Source organism: Sinocyclocheilus grahami, unplaced genomic scaffold (assembly GCF_001515645.1).
Source record: "Sinocyclocheilus grahami isolate Dianchi unplaced genomic scaffold, SAMN03320097.WGS_v1.1 scaffold986.1, whole genome shotgun sequence".
Lineage (NCBI taxonomy): Eukaryota > Metazoa > Chordata > Actinopteri > Cypriniformes > Cyprinidae > Sinocyclocheilus > Sinocyclocheilus grahami.
Genome location: NW_015506165.1, coordinates 366,696 through 373,673, shown reverse-complemented (window position 1 = coordinate 373,673; position 6,978 = coordinate 366,696).

The following is a 6,978-nucleotide window of genomic DNA, read 5'->3' as shown; positions in this document are numbered from 1 at the left end:
AAATAAAATAAAATGGAAAAAACACTCTTCTGTGACTGTTATTCCCTACCAAAATGTTACGCTTGTACTCTGTAATTAAAACAGCATGTCCACAAAATTCTAATTTAATCTAACTTTTCTGAACTGTTCTGGATTTTGAGGTTTAATCCTAGATTTTGAGGCTTTAGTTTAAATCAGTACAAACATTTTAAGAACTTTTCAGGATTTATCTAAAAATTGAGCGAAATTCAGCTACAACATTTATTATTTACTAATATAGTGTGGTACAGTATGTGTCTTCATTACATGGCACTTTAGAATAAATTATTTTGAGTCTATATTTACAAATATTACAAATATTTGTGGGTGTGTGGGTGTGTATAGTATAATGACATTAAATTAACTTGCAATATTTTACAATAAGATTAAAATTTTAACATACAGTATGTCAATTAGCATTAGGTATCTGCTAACAATGAACAATCTTTTACAGCATTTAGGTTATTGTTCATTTCTACATATGCTAATAAATTTTAATGGATTTTAAGTTCATTTGAACAAACATGAAGTATAAATCAACCAAACATGAATAACAACAAACAATATATTTACATAAATTAATCATCAACAATAGAATTACATTTAAATACAATTAAAATATTTTAAAATAAACATAACCAATATTTATAAACACTGTAAAAATGTGAGGTTAATTATTAGTTCATGATAGATTTATTAACTAATGTTGATGAATTGAACTTTATAGCAAATAAATTTCAGCTCAAAATGATATTTAATGTCTATTTTCTAGTGCTGTCAAACGATTAATTGCAAATAAAAAATAAAGTTTTTGTTTACATAATATTTTCCAGTATGTGTGTGTATTTATATATACATAATAAATAAACATCCTGTCAGGGTTTGTTTTGTCATAATGACCGGCAAAGAAAAGCAACGAGGAAAAACACAGCTAATGGCCTCCACGTCTTATTTTGCTCATGCCTAAAAATGAAGGAATGAAGAAATTGAACGGGCAGGCATTGAAACGCTCCTTACCAGAAACGCAGTATTGTATGTTATGGCAAAATGACAATGTTTCAATAAGATTTCAGGACTTGAGCAAGAGTTTAAACTTCAGAGAAGAAGTTGAATCCAAGACCAAGAGTTTTAGATGAAATAAAGACAAAGACAATAATGTTTCTGGAGCAGAACATGCAGTTCATTCGTAGCACACTTGTGTGGATGTATGTTGCAGCACATTGCGAAACTGTCCCAACGGACGCTATTCAAAATGAGCCTTAAATCACTTTAAAAAACTAAACGCAGCAGCGCGTCTAATGTGGTTCCCATTACAGAGCTCAGTAGGGAAAACGGGAAAAGATGGAGGAATTTTATTTATTTGAAAAAGCTGGCACTGATAATACAGGGTCAGGGTTGCAGGGGTCACAACGTGGAGGAAGGTATAAAAGAGGAGGTGTGTGGAGTGTAAAGAGGTATGGGGAGATGGGGGATGGATGAAATTTGAGTTGAGACTGATGGTTGGGTCTGATAATGGCTGAAACGGGCCCCTCGTTCAGCAGCCCCCTCCTGCATTCATATACAGGTCAGCGCTGGCAGATATACAGCATCAAAGTAAATTTGAGGTTGGACGGGGAAAGAGAACGAGGAAGATGAAAACGGTGAATAAAAAGACAATGAATCAGGTTGCGTGGTCCATTAACTGTATAGACAGATAAGATCAAATGGACTTAAATGCTAAATTGCCAGTGACTATCAAAGACACAACAGCAGTATATGAAGAACAGCTTTAGCAAAGCTTGATGGAGCTAAACACTGATGGAGCTGAGTTTGAGTCCCAACTTGAGGTCCTTTGCCTGTCCTTTTATGGATGAAATTTGAGTTGAGACTGATGGTTGGGTCTGATAATGGCTGAAACGGGCCCCTCGTTCAGCAGCCCCCTCCTGCATTCATATACAGGTCAGCGCTGGCAGATATACAGCATCAAAGTAAATTTGAGGTTGGACGGGGAAAGAGAACGAGGAAGATGAAAACGGTGAATAAAAAGACAATGAATCAGGTTGCGTGGTCCATTAACTGTATAGACAGATAAGATCAAATGGACTTAAATGCTAAATTGCCAGTGACTATCAAAGACACAACAGCAGTATATGAAGAACAGCTTTAGCAAAGCTTGATGGAGCTAAACACTGATGGAGCAACACACTTATGAGCTTCAGTTGACCTGAGTTTGAGTCCCAACTTGAGGTCCTTTGCCTGTCCTTTTCCCGTTTCTTTTCTCACCTACACTGTCCTATCTTAATAAATGTGTAAAAAAAAAAATAATAATAATATCCATCCCATAACAATGAACTGGAGACTTCTGTGAATAGTGTGAGTTTCAGTAAAATGCGCTCATGGGTTATTATCGTTAACTAAAACTAAAACCATAAACTGAAAGATATATATATTTCGAAATATATGGTATTTTTTTTCTCTTTTGAATAAACAGGAAGAGGTTTCAGTTTTTTTTTTTTGAACTGGCCATTACAATGCCCATAAAACGAACTATTGCCGGAACTACTTGCGATGGAAAGAATCTGCTGGAACATAGAAAATGACGGACTGGCTCCTCAAAGTCCGGACCTCAACCCCATCGAGCAAATTTGGGGCAAGTTAGAAAATAAACAGGACAGATTTGTTGTACATTCAAAGCAAAGCCTTTGGCTTGAGTTGCAGAAGGCATGGGATCCCTTACCAAAAAGTAGTATACTTCAAGTTTATTTTATTAAGTATACTTAAGTAAAGTTCAAGTATATTTTTAAGTATACTTTATGTAGTAAGTATACAAATATCAGTGTACTAGTAGTATACTTGTAAGTGTACTATTTCAATACTCCTTCGGACTAAATTGGCCCACTTTCTAGTATATAAAAGTATACTTTTAAGTATACTTTTAGTATAACAGTAGTAAACTTTGAGAACACAACTAGTTTACATCTATGTTTTTAATTTGTACTGCAGCTATACTAAAAGTGAACTAATAGGTATACTGATAGTTTACTAATTAAATACTTGTAGCATTTTAGTACACTTTGAAGTATAGTCTCAGTAAACTACTAGTTTAGAAATTCTTTAAGTGAACTTTACATCATACTTTAAGTATACTACTACGTCCATTTAGGTATTAATTTGTCTATATTTTGTTATATGAATATCTGAACATACAAAACATCAAAAGAACAGGCTATCTGCTTGTAAACAAAAACATTTTATTCTAGCTTCATGCATTCTTTTTTTAAACACTTGAATTTGGGTAAGTTTTACAAATAAAACATTAAAAAATAAAGAAATAATCAAGATTTTAAACAAAAATCTGAAAAATGACTATTAATTGGATTTAGAATGATAATAAGTAGATGGAGTCGATCAACACCCCAAAGCTTGACAGTCATTATTACCTCTTCATTGGTCAACATTTTATTCCATAATGTTACACAGTTTTGATGCTGTTTTATGTCTGATGATCATGTTAGAATACATGTGGAAGCATCTGTTGTTTTGGTTTCTTCTTCACTTATGTTTTTTTTGGAAATTCTGTACAGAAGATGTGTAATAGCCCCCCCCTACCGGATAACAATGAAAACACGGATTCTCAGAGAACAAGTATAGTTCAAATAGATTTAGACTTTCTTAGTATACAAACCCGATTCCAAAAAAGTTGGGACACTGTACAAATCGTGAATAAAAACAGAATGCAATGATGTGGAAGTTTCAAATTTCAATATTTTATTCAGAATACAACATAGATGACATATCAAATGTTTAAACTGAGAAAATGTATCATTTTAAGGGAAAAATAAGTTGATTTTAAATTTCATGGCATCAACACATCTCAAAAAAGTTGGGACAAGGCCATGTTTACCACTGTGTGGCATCCTCTCTTCTTTTTATAACAGTCTGCAAACGTCTGGGGACTGAGGAGACAAGTTGCTCAAGTTTAGGAATAGGAATGTTGTCCCATTCTTGTCTAATACAGGCTTCTAGTTGCTCAACTGTCTTAGGTCTTCTTTGTCGCATCTTCCTCTTTATGATGCGCCAAATGTTTTCTATGGGTGAAAGATCTGGACTGCAGCCTTCTTCTTTCAATACCCGGATCCTCCTCCTACGCAGCCATGATGTTGTAATTGATGCAGTATGTGGTCTGGCATTGTCATGTTGGAAAATGCAAGGTCTTCCCTGAAAGAGACGACGTCTGGATGGGAGCATATGTTGTTCTAGAACTTGGATATACCTTTCAGCATTGATGGTGCCTTTCCAGATGTGTAAGCTGCCCATGCCACACGCACTCATGCAACCCCATACCATCAGAGATGCAGGCTTCTGAACTGAGCGCTGATAACAACTTGGGTTGTCCTTGTCCTCTTTAGTCCAGATGACATGGCGTCCCAGTTTTCCAAAAAGAACTTCAAATTTTGATTCGTCTGACCACAGAACAGTTTTCCACTTTGCCACAGTCCATTTTAAATGAGCCTTGGCCCAGAGAAAACGCCTGCGCTTCTGGATCATGTTTAGATATGGCTTCTTTTTTGACCTATAGAGTTTTAGCCGGCAACGGCGAATGGCACGGTGGATTGTGTTCACCGACAATGTTTTCTGGAAGTATTCCTGAGCCCATGTTGTGATTTCCATTACAGTAGCATTCCTGTATGTGATGCAGTGCCGTCTAAGGGCCCGAAGATCACGGGCATCCAGTATGGTTTTCCGGCCTTGACCCTTACGCACAGAGATTGTTCCAGATTCTCTGAATCTTTGGATGATATTATGCACTGTAGATGATGATAACTTCAAACTCTTTGCAATTTTTCTCTGAGAAACTCCTTTCTGATATTGCTCCACTATTTTTCGCCGCAGCATTGGGGGAATTGGTGATCCTCTGCCCATCTTGACTTCTGAGAGACATGTTTTAACCACAAACTTACTTATGATATACAGTATGTTTTAGAAAACAAGAATTGGTATGGTTCAAAGTATGATTTACCTAAAAATGACAAATCTCTCATTACTCACCCCAATGTTGATCCAAACCTGTACGAGTTTCTTTCTTCCACTGAGCACAAATAAGATATTTTGTATAATGTTGGCAGCCACTTGACGGTAGCCATTGACTTCCATAGTATTTTCTTCCATACTATGCAAGTCAGTGGCTACTGTTGACTGTTTGATTACCAACATTTTTTAAAATATCTTCTCATACTGATTTGGAACAACTTAAGGGAAAGTAAATGATTAATTTTTGGGTGAACAATCCCTTTATTATCTTGCATATTTTTACATCTCATGTAAATGTATCTTGATTTAAGAATGTTCAGATATTTGTACTGGAAAACATGACAAAAATACTGAGTAAGTAAATCCTATTTTGCAGTGTAGTGGCATTAATTATAAATTACATTTATTATGAACGCCAAGCCTAAATATACACACCACTGGGCACTACTTAATTTCTCCCTGACCAGGATGGACAAAGACTCTGTAACACACATTACCGCATCAGGGCTCGTACCCCCGGCCTTTGCTGCCCACGTCTGACCTTTCACCTCCTGGAATAAGGTGCACTGCTGAGGCGCGTCCGGAACATTCTCATGCACACATGCCGGGGAATGCCGTGGCTTTTAGGCACAAGACTACTTGTTGCTGTGACCACAAGACTTTCCATCTCTATAGAAGCTGCTCCAGGCCTCTAGGCTTCTTTATACGAGGTTCAATTTAGCTACAAAATGGCCACCCACAAAATAAACCCCCTTTTATGGGCGCTATAGTCAAGAGCAATATAACGCAGGTTAAGACATGCTTCGAGGCCATGTGCGAGGGGGGGGCGTGTAGCGTCGTTACTGTCGCGGTCGGTATGCCAATGACAAACACTCTCTGACAAGCAGATGCATGCCACATGATGTAAACAGCTACTAAACACAAAACAGATTGGAGATTTTCTCAGATTTGCAAAAATGATTGGAAGCTCTAAGAATGACAGACCTTTCAGTAATGTTTAGCGTCAGTTTTTGTAAATTTTCTTTTCTCAAGAAAAAAGCGAGGGAAAAAAAACATTAGTAAAAGAAAACTTAAAGGGATAGTTGACACAAAAATGAAAATTACCCCATGATTTACTCACCCTCAAGCCATCCTAGGTCTATATGACTTTCTTCTTTCAGACGAATACAATTGGAGTTATATTAAGAAATATCCTTGCTCTTCCAAGCTTTATAATGGCAGTGAAAGGCTGTTGATATTTAATAGTCCAATAGAATTCTAATAATAGAAGTCCATCCATCATAAAAAAAAATTCTCCAAGGGGGCTAATAAAGGCTTCCTGAAGCGGATTGATGCGTTTTTGTAAAAAAATATCCATATTATAAACTTTTATACAATCTCTAGCTTCTGCTAACTGTCGTACGCTCGTTCACGAGAGAGTGGCGTTCCAGCGGATGATGTAGGCATAGCATAAGAACATAAAAAAAAATAAACATTTAAAAATATATATAAAAAAATAAAATATTAAAAATATAAATACACAATATAGGTAGTTTTTGGAGAGTGTTATTTTAGTAGTATTTCTATACTATTATAGTATTTATTAAAGCCAGTTTTCATTATAATTTCAGTTTTTGTTTTTTTGTTATGTGCTTTTGAATTTTTGTGCTATATATATGTTATGTGCTATTTTGCTTTAACTTATTTATTTATTTGTGTGATTTATCCTTTTTTTATGCCATGTAATATATGCCACAAATGCATATATCACGCCAAAAAATAAATACATACATTTTAATAACTAAAAATGTTATAATAAACATAATCTAAATACATAATACAGTAGTCAACATTTTAAGTGTATCAAAACTTTTCTTCAAAGTTGTCCTAAAACCAAAATGTGCTGTTGTCTTAGGACAACTTTGATTAACTTTTTTGATCCATTTCAAATGTTGACTACTGTATATATCT